We start from the raw sequence: 13,055 nt of genomic DNA, 5'->3' as shown, positions 1-13,055 counted from the left end.
CACTATTCTGCTGGTGGAGTCACTGTATACATACATTACATTACTTATCCTGTACTGATCCTGAGTTATATCCTGCATTATACTTCAGAGCTGTACTCACTATTCTGCTGGTGGAGTCACTGTGTACATACATTACATTACTTACCCTGTACTGATCCTGAGTTATATCCTGTATTATATTCCAGAGCTGTACTCACTATTCTGCTGGTGGAGTCACTGTGTACATACATTACATTACTTATCCTGTACTGATCCTGAGTTATATCCTGTATTATACTGCAGAGCTGTACTCACTATTCTGATGGTGAGGTCACTGTGTACATACATTATATTACTTATCCTGTACTGATCCTGAGTTATATCCTGTATTATACTCCAGAGCTGTACTCACTATTCTGCTGGTGAGGTCACTGGGGGAGATTTATCTAAACCTGTTCAGAGGAAAAGTTGCCCAGTTGCCCATAGCAACTGGTCACACAAGGCTTTAGGAAAGAGGTGGCTAAGAATGCGATTTTACATTATGATAGTTCGCACCCATCTCAAGTGAAAGATGGGATTCCGTATAGTCAATTCCTGAGGCTTAGAAGAAACAATAGTGACCTTCAGGACTTTGAAAAACAAGCAAGTGAATTAGCCTCGAGGTTGTCAAGGAGGGGTTACCCTGATAAGGTGATCCGAAAAGGGTATGAAAGAGCTTACCCCCTGGATAGGAGGAAACTATTATATAGGAACAGACAGCAGAAGGATGCTCCTCAGAAAGAGAATAAACGGTACGTGTTTTCCTTCAAAAATGGCCCTATGAATGAAATAATAAGATCTACATTATATAAGAACTGGTATCTCCTGGCTTCGGACCCTGATATTACAGAATCTTCAGAAAATAAACCTATAGTGACCTTTAAAAAGAATCGGACTATCCATGATCTAATTAAGAAAAGGAAAAATGAATATAGTATGCAAGAGAAAAAACAGGAAAATTGGCTTACAAAAATTTTTCCGTATGGCAATAAGAAATGTGGCTCATGTACCTTCTGCAAGTATAATGCTAATTCTACTGGAGGTACATTAGGAGGTACTAATTTCTTTGTAAAAGAATTAATTACCTGTCGCAGCTCCTTTGTTGTGTACTTCATGACTAGTGTTGAGTGGCATAGGCCATATTCGAATTCGCGAATATTCGCGAATATATGGACGAATATTCGTCATATATTCGCGAATATTCGCATATTCGTTATAATCTCGTTTTATTTTCGCATATGCGAAAATTCGCGTATGCGAAAACTAACATATGTGAAAATTAGCATATACAAAATTAACATACACGAAAATTCGCATATGCGAAAATTAGCATATGCTAATTTTTGCATATGCGAATTTTCGCACGCCAGTCTCACACAGTAGTATTAGAGCCTTCTTTACACCACACAAGCTGGAAGCAGAGAGGGATGATCACTGTGATGTGTACTGTGAAGAAAAAAAACAAAAAAAAAGAATATTCGTAATTACGAATATATAGCGCTATATTCGCGGAATTCGCGAATATGCGATATTCGCGAATAATATTCGAATTGAGAATATTCGCGAGCAACACTATTCATGACATGTGAATGTAAAATGTTTTACATTGGTAAGACGGAACGCCAACTGAGAGTGCGGTTCCGCGAAGATCTTTATTCTGTGAGAAAAGGAGGAGGATCCCCTCGTTTTGTTAAACACATGCAAGAAGTGCACAAAGGAGACTGTGAAAATCTTAAGTTTGGTGGCCTGATGCGCATCTATAATAGGCAGGGCAATGTAGATAGGAGACGGGCTTTACTGCGAGCTGAGGCTCATTGGATTCTTACTTTGGATGCACAGGACCCAATGGGGCTGAATGATAGACTTGATCTATCTCCATTTTTATGATTTTAAGGTAGTTCATTAAAAGTAGTGTTCTAATAGTATACATGGTAATAGGATTAGGTTAGTTTTTTCATTATTTCCTTACCTGTTGGTTTGTGGCATACGTCATCTTGGTCACATGATCTCAGCAGGTGCACTATTTTAGGTTGCACAGCGCGATGACGTGAATGAGGCCGGATGAAGCGCATAGTAATTGCGTGAAACCGCCGGCAGTTGCCTTCTCTGAGCGCTCCACTTCTGATATGCCCGATCGTGGATTGAAGGCACCGTTTGAGTGAGGCCGGAATTGCGGTACCCTTGCGGTGAGTGCAGGTGTGGTTTTGTTCTCTGTTTGCTCTTTTACTGATATCGTTCTGTTTCACCTAGCACCGCCGATGGGACCCCTTGTGCAAGTACCTATCTGTTGTATACCTCCGATGTGTATCCTTTGCTTTTAGACCCTGTGGTTACTAGCAGTGCCACTTGTTGTTCTTCTACATTGGTCCTGTATTATACTCCAGACCTGTACTCACTATTCTGCTGGTTGGGTCACTGTTTACATACATTACTTATCCTGTATTGATCCTGAGTTCTATCCTGTATTATACTCCAGAACTGTACTCACTATTCTGCTGGTGGGGGTCAATGTGTACATACATTACATTACTTACCCTGTACTGATCCTAAATTATATCCTGTGTTATACTCCAGAGCTGTACTCACTATTCTGCTGGTGGGGTCACTGTGTACATACATTACATTACTTATCCTGTACTGATCCTGAATTATATCCTGTAGATCTTTTATTAAAAAATATAAAACATTACAAAAAGAACGAACATCACCATAACAATAATACAAACAACATACACCTGTATAATATATACAAAAATTAGTCCATATTAGTCCAAAAATGTCCAACCAAGTATCTGCTGGTCCAGCCTCATTCTCACCAAACACACCGCTATAATAACAACAACTACTAAACACTCTACAATAATAATAATACTTACAGTAATAATAATAACAACAATAATAACAAAAAACTGGTCCGGTTGCATTTCCCCACCCAAAATAATAAATATAATAAATATGTGTCAAACCACCAACAAACACCACAAACAGAAAAACAGAATATACAATTTTTTTTTTTTTTTTTGGCCCTGAGCTGGTCCCGCATCCCATGCCCCCAGTACATGATACCAGATGTCCATGAACCAGTCCAGGATTTTTTTTTTTTTATAAAAGGTCCCACACAGAAACCCCCCTCCCCCCATCTACCCACCACCCAACCTAACACTAAACCCCAACACAACACAACCCCTAGAAAAAAACCAATATATATACATATATACACATATACATAAATGTACAAACAAAACAAATATATACAAAATAATACAAACTATACAAAACAAACAACAATAAGGCTTTTCAATCACACAATCCCCTAAAGCTCAAGTTCAGTGCCTGCAAGCCCTATATCACCATATATCTACAGCACAAAACAAAAAGACTAATGTGCCAGCATCAGCCCACCACCAGGGGGAGACAACAGGCTAAGGCACTCTAAAGGCAGAGCCCCTCCACAGACAAGAGGCCCTGCCAGCACCCAGCCTCTCGTACTCCAGAGAACGCACCTTCACCAGGTCACCAAGAATGTTCCTAACCACCTCACCCACAGGGAGGATTTTACGCTGCGTCGACACTAAACACCGTGCGTTCCACGTGTAATACCTGACCACTGAGCTGACTAGGAATAAAGTGCACTGGTCCCAGCCTCCAAGGTTTCTGAATGCCCCATAGGCCCATTCCGCATAGGAGAGACTGGCCAGCCGAGGCCAACCAATGGAAGTGCCCACCCTGTTGTAAACCTCTGTGTTAAAGGAACAATGAAGCAGAAAATGCTCCATGCTTTCCAGCATGCCTCCACACTCTTTGCGGGGACATCCCCGGTCATCAGAGCTCCTGCACTTCAGATTGTCTCTCACACACAGTTTCCCGTGGAAGCAGCGCCAAGTCAAGTCCCAAAACTTCAAGGGGATCCTGATAGAATTCAAAAGCTCTAAACCCACCTCCAGATCCCGACTTGGGCAGTCCTTGAGCGCCAATGGCCTCTGGAAATGAGAAGACAGGACCCTCTTGTCAAGGAATTTCCTCGACAGAGTCCTAATCTCCCACATCCCCAGACCCCACCGACGAATAACCTTCAGAGCCGGGGTAGCGTAAGCCGGGAGATGCCCGTGTGGTGTGCGAAGATCCTTCACTTGCCCTCCTGTCTCCCATTCCTGGAAGAAAGGCCGAAACCATCCCCTACAGGAGGATACCCACGGAGGAGCCCTCTCTGACCAGAGGTTTGCTATATTGGTCTTAAGAAAGGTATTCACTAGGAACACCACAGGGTTGACCATACACAACCCCCCTAGTCTCCTCGTACGGTAAGTAACCTCCCTCTTCACTAGGTTCAGTCTATTCCCCCATAACATTTGGAAGAACACACTGTAGACCCGGGTCCAAAGAGGTTCTGGCAACATGCATACACTGCCCAGATATATCAGCAAAGGGAGCAGGAAAGTTTTCATCAGGTTAACCCTTTCCCGGAGGGTCAAAGACCAACCCTTCCACTGATCCACCCTCTGAGCGGCGATCTTAAGCCTGCTGTCCCAGTTTTGTTTGGGGTAATCCCCTTGACCAAATTCGATGCCGAGGACTTTTGCGGATTCCTGGGGCTCTGGAAGGGTGTCCGGGAGATTAAAATCAGGATCTCCCCCTCCCAGCCAGAGACTCTCACACTTATCCTGATTGATCTTGGACCCGGATACCTCCGAGTAGCGGTCCACCTCTGACATCAACCATCTGCCCTCCTCTAGTGAGGAGACAAACACGGTGATATCATCAGCGTACACTACCACCCTCAGAGCCGAATCCGGCACCGCCAAGTCCATTCTCACCCCCGCCAACGGTCCACAACCAATCCTTCTAAGGAAAGGATCGATTGCAAACACGTACAGCAAAGGGCTCAAAGGACAACCCTGACGGACACCAGACACAACCTCAAAAGAGCGGCCAATCCAACCATTCACAAGCGGGAAACTCTCTGCCCCTACATACAAGGTCTTAAGCCAATCAACAAAACCCCCTGGCAGGCCATATCTCAGAAGGACAGACCAGAGGTACTCATGGTTAACCCGATCAAACGCTTTTGCCTGATCCAAGGACAGCAAGTACCCCTTCCAGTGGCCAGCCCTACCCTGCTCCACAGCCTCTCGGACACTGAGCACAGCACTGAATGTACTGCGGCCCGGAAAAGAGCAATGCTGAGCCCCCGAAAGGAGCCGGGGTGCAAACTCCACCAACCGGTTAAACAGCACTTTTGCCAGAATCTTTCTGTCCGCATTGAGAAGTGCTATGGGATGCCAATTCTCAATGTGGGACGGGTCTTTACCCTTTGACAGGATGATCAGCGCTGACCTCCTCATTGACTTTGGCAGAGTGCCCGAGGATAGACACTCATTAAAAACCGCAGTCAAGAGGGGAACCAAAGTGTCCTTAAAGGTCTTATAGAACTCAGATGTTAAGCCATCCGGACCGGGTGACTTCTTGAGGGCTAGCCCATCAATAGCCATCCTGACTTCCTCTTCCCTGATCATCTCTGTCAAAACATCAAGAGAGGGGTCTACTCCTGGTTCAGGGATGGTTTCAGCCAAGAAAGCTGATACCTTATCTCGATCTAGATCCTTCCTTCCCAAGAGGTGCGAGTAGAAGGATCTGACGACCTCCAGGATCCCTGATCTGGACCTTTTCAAGGATCCCGTACTATCAATCAGTCCTGAGACTATTTTACTATTCACTGACATCTTGCAGTTTCTGTAAGGGTCGGGCGAGCGGTACTTCCCGTAATCCCTCTCAAAAACCAAAGATGCGTGCCTATCGTACTGGCACTTCATCAGCAAGGACTTCACTCTGGAGATATCCTCTCGGCTACCTCCAGTCGAGACAAGGTTCTCAAGTTTCTTCCTCAGGCCCTGGTACAAGCGGTACCTGTTTAGGCTTCTGAGGCCCGAGAGCTGGCGGAAGAATCTCGCAACCCTTTCCTTGAAGATCTCCCACCACTCTGACTTACTGTTACAAAGGCCCAGCAATGGTACCTGGCTCTGAAGAAAATCCTCAAAGGACTGTCTTATCTCCGCTTCTTCCAAGAGAGACGAATTCAGCTTCCAATAGCCTCTGCCCATCCGGGGGGTCTCTGTGACATTCAGAGAAAACAAAATTAAACAGTGATCGGAGAACTCCACCTCAACAACAGACACTGCTGAAGAGACGGCTTCCTCCTTTAAATAAAACCTATCTATCCTAGACCTACAACTACCCCTATGATAGGTGAATCCCGCGTGGCCTGGGGTGTGCCGGATGTGGACATCCACCAGGCGAGCCTCACTCGCTATGCTATTAAGGGCGACGCTATCATAAGTCAGCTTGTCTCTGGCACCTCCCCTGTCTTGGGGCCTCGTGACAGCATTAAAGTCCCCTCCAAAGACCACCTGCCGACTTGTAAAAAGATAGGGCTTGATCCTCATAAAGAGGCACTTCCGGTCCCACTTAGACTGTGGGCCGTAGATGTTAATAAGGCGAAGTTCTTGTCCCCTCATGAGGACATCTAAGATCAGGCACCTCCCCATTTCTAACTCGATAACCCGTCGGCATTCTACCGCTGCGGTAAAAAGGACCGCCACTCCGCTATACGGCTCGGCCCCAAGAGACCAGTAGGAGGGCCCATTCCTCCACTCTCTTTTAGCCTTGTAGATAGATGACATATCTGTTAGCCTGGTCTCCTGCAAAAATAAAATATCAGCATTAATATGGGCAAAAAAATCATAGGCCGCAAATCGAGCTGTATCTGACTTAATGCTGGCAACATTAATGGATGCCAGAGTCAACGGAGAGGGTGCCGCCATCAAGGGTGATTGAGTTAGACAGCTTTCTTTTTTCCACTCCCCTTCTCACCCTCCACATCAGAAGAACTCTTCACCCTCTTTAGAGAAATAGAAGTGTCCATCTCACCAGACGTCGTTTTACTTTCCTCGTCTCCGGATTCTAGGCCAGTCCCTTCCCCCGAGGACATAACCTCCCCAGGGGAAGAGGACTCGGCGCCCCCTGGAAGCCCCTCTGCCAAATCCCCCTCATCCTCCCCTTCCGAAGAAGAGGAGGAGATGTCCCTGAGGGGTCGGAATCGATTGGAAAGGCCAACCAGAGGGGAGTCAGTTTTGCCTTCCTTTGGCACCTGGACCAGGGTGGGAGAAGATCTCAAATCTCCCTTTTTTTTTTTACTTGTACCCCGCTTTCGTGTCTCCTTCTGCCATCCCATATCATCCTCCTCCACGCTATCTGAGGAGATGGCACCTTCCTCATTCTGGATCCTCCTGACCTCCTCATTCAGCTCGCCATCCCTCGGGGTCTCAGCAGCAAGGTTGGCCTCTGGGACAGAATGAGAGGTCGTCCCAGTAACCCGGGCTTTCCCCATCACCCTATCCCTTTGGCGTTTATCAAGACGTCTTAGTTGGGCTGGTGTCTTTCTCTTGCTGTTCCTCACTGACCCCTCAGTTCCTCCACCCCTGCTAGTCCCCTCCCCAGCAGATTCCGGCTCGTGATCTTCACCCGCTGGGGACAAGACCGCATTAGCGAAAGAACGAGGACAACGACTGAATGGGTGACCTAAGTCACCACACAGGTGACACCTAATCTCTGCACAAGATGCGGCAAGATGGCCTACACCCCCACACAAGGCACATTTCTGCACCGTACAGTTTGCACTGAAGTGTGTGGGGTCACCACATCTGTGACAGAGCTTCGGCTGACCCCGGTAGAAAATCTGGATACGATCCCTGCCGAGAAAGGCAGAGGATGGAATATGGGTAACTGTATTTCCTGAACGCTTAAGTTTTACCAAAAACGTCCAGGCTCCTGACCAGATGCCAAACTCGTCCCTGTTCTTCTGCGGGACCCCCATTACCTCGCCATACCGTCCTAACCAGGTGATAATGTCAACACAAGAGAGTGATTCGTTACGGGTCAAAACGGTCACTCTCTTGATTTCGTTTTGACGAGACAATGCCTGTACGGCAAAGTCTCGCCAGCCGGGCTCATTCTTTACCAATTCATAATTCGACCAGAAAAGCTCAAGCCCCTCTGGCCGAACAAAACTGATATCGAATTCAGGAGCACCGTAGGGATGTATCAAGGCAAAGATATCAACTGCCTTGAAGCCCATCTTTAGCAAGAGCTCAACCACTTTGGTCCTTGAAGGACACATATCTTCGCCCTGCCACCGAAGACGGACCACATTCCTACGGTTACTACCTGCCCCGGCTGTTGGGAGGGACCACACAGTATCGCCCCCTCTTTCCTCTCGGAAGGCAGAGAGACCGTGTCTCTCTATCCAGAAGGACAGATCAACTGCTCTACCCTCTACATTAATCGACCTTTCCCCCTTTTTCAGAGCTTCCAGGAGACGTCGCTGCAATAAACCGTCCCTAGAGTCAGGAGACGAGGAAAGTATTCTACTTCCCCCAGCAGTGACATTGGCATAACTCCTATGATCTGTCACCACTGGGGGGGCAACCGGACCAGACCCTACACCTACACCACTTCTAATGACAACATCCCCACCACCCCCAATAACAACATTAGCACTTCCCCCAACAACATTGTTTCCAATAGCCTCATCTGTAGTCCCATCACCACCACCCCCAATTACAGCAACAGCAAAATCACCTTCTCCAATAACATTAACCTCCATCCTCTCCCCAGTCATACACCCCGTACCCCCATTTACCTTCTCATTCACACTGGCTGGACCAGAAATAGCAAATCCGGGAAAAGAGGATGATGATGATGATGATGATGTTTTTTCCTGTTTTGCCTCAGCATCACGGGGCACTGGGGCTGGGACAACCTCCGCTGGCCCTTTAAGGGACCGGGCAGCATGCTTGCCCGGTCTAGAGGAGGCCCCAGCCCTGTTCTTATTAGTGCCCTCCGCCTCATCAGCATCATCTCCAGTCTTTTCATGGCGCCGCTGATCAATGGGATCAGCGGCACCAATGCAAAACAAACGTTTTTCTTCACTTTTGGGAGTGTCTGTTATGCCCTTTACTACCTCCGGCACTGAGTCACCCCCCTCTCCCACAGGGGAGCGAACTACAGCACCGGAGTCTGCCTCTCTGCCCACCGCTGAGCCGCCCTCACTGTACGGCCTTGCGGCCGATGCCTTCTCTGCTCCATCCCTGCTACTGCAAACAGGCATGGAGCTCTGCGCCCTTTCAGTATTTGTACTCTCCCCGCACCTTTGCACCGAGTCCACCACAGAACACGGGCTGGGCTGGGTAACGGGGCTTGCACAATGAGCTGACCCTGCGGCCGACTCAGGATTTACAGGGAGGGGGGTGTAGATGTAACTCACCACTTCTTGCCGCTTTGGCTTGGTCTTCTTTTTCTTCTTATCCCCAGGTGCCTCATTTGGGAGCTCATCTCCAAACACCAGGTTCTGAGGACACACTGGGGATTCCAGCATGCGGATCTGGGCCATTAGCGCCCCTCCCTGGTAGCTGCTGTCACTGTCCTCCCCTGAGTCGGCAGGTGATAATGCTGGCTGCTGTGCAGGGGGCCCACTGTACGGGGCCTGCTGCTGTTGCCGCAGGCCACCAGGTGGATCTGGCTGTTGTTCTTCCTCCATCTCCTCCACATCATCCACCTGGCTGTCAGGTTGCAGCCCCATCAACCTTTTATTTTTTTCTTCTTCTTTCACCCTGAAGCGCTCCTCATTTTCCAATTTTTCTTTAAATGGCCCACTCTTCTCCAGTAAAGCTGCTCTCCTCTCCTCCAAAACTTGCATGTCAGCCATAAGTCTTTTTATCTCTGACTGGATCTCAGTTTTTTTCCGTTTAGGAGATACCTTGGCTCTGGCACGGGCACACCGCAGTTCCTCTCGGAGCCTCCTGATGGCCTTACAGGCGTCTTCATACTCACGGAGGTGACTTTTTACCCGGGAGGTATAGGTGGAAATAGACTCCCGGGTCCTCAGCACTCCCCAGCCTTCCTCACTGAGGTCGGCTTCACCTCCGTGAGTACTCTGCCTTCTTCCGGACGAACCCAGCTTTCCACTGGCAGCACCCAGCTTTCCCAAGGAGGATCCCACCTTGGAGTTTTTTGCCTCTGTGGGGGGAGTTGGAGCAGCATTGCTGCGACTCCTGGTGGAACGCCTCACCCCCAAATCCTCCGATGTTCCGGCCGCTTGCTGGCTTCTACTGCTCCCCTGCGGCCTAGTCCGAGGAGCAGAAGCCTGGGCCTCGCCTCCCTCACTCATGCCTGGAAACCCACTCCCTCCCTGGGGAGGAGGAAGCAGGCCCCAGGTGGAACAGGTGGAAATCCCTGGAGCTCAGGAGACACAGCAGACACACAGCACAGCTGAAGCACGACCACACCCGCAACTAATTGGTCAGCACTCCAGAGCTGTACTCACTATTCTGCTGGTGGGGTCACTATTTATATACATTACTTATCCTGTACTGATCCTGAGTTTTATTTTGTATTATACTCCAGAGCTGTACTCACTATTCTGCTGATGGAGTCACTGTGTACATACATTACTTATCCTGTACTGATCCTGAGTTATATCCTGTGTTATACTCCAGAGCTGTACTCACTATTCTGCTGGTGAGGTAACTGTGTACATACAGGATATAACTCAGGGTAAGTAATGTAATGTATACACACAGTGACCCCACCAGCAGAATAGTGAGTACAGCTCTGGAGTATAATACAGGATATAACTAAGGATCAGTACAGAGCAAGTAATGTAATGTATGTACACAGTGACCTCACCAGCAGAATAGTGAGTACAGCTCTGGAGTATAATACAGGATATAACTAAGGATCAGTACAGAGCAAGTAATGTAATGTATGTACACAGTGACCCCACCAGCGAAATAGTACGTACAGCTCTGGAGTGCAGACCAAATTAGTTGTGGGTGTGGTCGTGCTTCAGCTGTGCTGTGTCTGCTGTGCCTCCTGAGCTCCAGGGGATTTCCATCTGTTCCACCTGGAGCCTGCTTCCTCTTACCAAGGGAGGGAGTGGGTTTCCAGGGATGAGGGAGGGAGGCGAGGCCCATGCGTCTGCTCCCCGGAGTAAGCTACAGGGGAGCAGGAGAGGCCAGCAAGCGGCCTGTACTTCGGAGGATTTGGGGGTGAGGTGCTCCACCAGGAATAGCAGCAATGTGGCTCCAATGCCCCCCCCCCCACTGAAGAGAGAGGCCGCAAGGTTGAATCAACCTCCGGAAAGCTGGGTGCTGCCGACAGAAAGCTGGGTTTTTCAGAGAGAAGGCGGAGTACTCACGGAGGTGAAGCCAACCTCATTGAGGAAGGCTGGGGAATGCTGAGGACCCGGGAGTCTATTTCCACCTATGGCTCCAGGGTAATGAGTCACATCCGTGAGTATGAAGACGCCTGTAAAGCAGTCAGGAAACTCAGAGAAGAACTGTGGTGTGCCCGTTCCAGGGCTGGTGTTACCCCTAAACAAAAAAGGGCAGAAATTCAGGCACAGATAAAGAGACTAATGTCTGAAATTGTGGCTTTGGAAGAAAGAAAAGCGGTATTACGAGATTGGCCCATTTAAGGAAAAACTGGAAAATGAAGACCGCTTCAGGGAAATGGCTGACAACAGCGAGAAAAGGTTGATGGGGCTGCAACCTGAGAGCCAGGTGGATGATGTGCAGGAGATGGACAGAGAACAGCAGCAGTGTCACCTGCTGACTTAGGGGAAGACAGCGACAGCAGTGGCCAGGGAGGGGCGCTGATGGCCCAGATCAGATTGCTGGAATCCCCAGTGTGTCCTCAGAACCTGGTATTTGGAGATGAACTCCCACATGAGGCACCTGGGGGTAAGAAGTAGAAAAAGAAGACCAAGGAAAAGCAGCAAGAAGTGGTGAGTTACATCTACACCCCCCTACCTGTAAATCCTGAGTCGGCCGCAGGGTCAGCTCATTGTGCGAGCCCTGTTACCCAGCCCAGCCCGTATTCTGTGGTGGACTCGGTGCAAAGGTGCGGGGAGAGTACAAGTACTAAAAAGGCGCAGAGCTCCATGCCTGTTTGCAGTAGCAGGGATGGAGCAGAGAAGGCATCGGTCAAAAGGCCAGACAGTGAGGGCGGCCCAGCAGTGGGCAGAGAGGCAGACTCCGGTGCTATAATTCGTTCCCTTGTGGGAGGAGGGGGCTGACTCAATGCCAGAGGTAGTCGCGGTGGCCAATTACATTGCGCCCTGATAGGACTGGAGAAAGTGCTGATGAGGCAGAGGGCACTAATAAGAACAGGGCTGGGGCCTCCTCTAGACTGGGTAAGCATGCTGCCCGGTCCCTTAAAGGGCCAGCTGAGGTTGTCCCAGCCCTAGTGCCCCGTGATGCCGGGGCAAAATGGACTGAAAATTCATCATCATCATCATCATCATCTGCTGCTGGCGGTTTATCTGTTTCTGCTCCAGTCAGTGTGAATGAGAAGGCAAATGGGGGTGCGGGATGTATGACTGGGAGAGGATGGAAGTTGATATTACCAGGGAAAGTGTTTTTTTTTTTTTTTTTTGGGGGGGGGGGGGTGATGGGGCTAGAAAAAATTTGTTGGGGACCATGTTATTGGGGTTTATGAAGATGTGAGTAGAAGCCTTGACAGAGGAATGGCTGTGGATATAGTGTTTCTGGATTTTGCTAAAGCGTTTGATACTGTCCCTCATAGACGTCTGACAGGTAAGTTAAGGTCTTTGGGTTTGGAAATTTTAGTTTGTAACTGGATTGAACACTGGCTCATGGATCGTACCCAGAGAGTGGTGGTCAATGATTCGTACTCTGATTGGTCCCCGGTTATTAGTGGTGTACCCCAAGGTTCAGTACTGGGACCGCTGTTGTTTAATTTATTTATCAATAATATAGAGGATGGTATTAACAGCTCTGTTTCTATCTTTGCAGATGACACCAAGCTTTATAGACTGTACCGTGCTACAGAGGATGTGCATAAGTTACAAGATGACTTGGATAGACTAAGTGTCTGGGCATCCACTTGGCAAATGAGGTTCAATGTGGATAAATGTAAAGTTATGCATCTGGGTACTAATAACCTGCATGCGTTGTATGTCT

This window comes from Hyla sarda, chromosome 1 (assembly GCF_029499605.1).
Source record: "Hyla sarda isolate aHylSar1 chromosome 1, aHylSar1.hap1, whole genome shotgun sequence".
In the NCBI taxonomy this organism is placed as follows: domain Eukaryota; kingdom Metazoa; phylum Chordata; class Amphibia; order Anura; family Hylidae; genus Hyla; species Hyla sarda.
The sequence above is the reverse complement of the archived record's forward strand: the minus strand, read 5'-3'. Positions refer to the sequence as shown.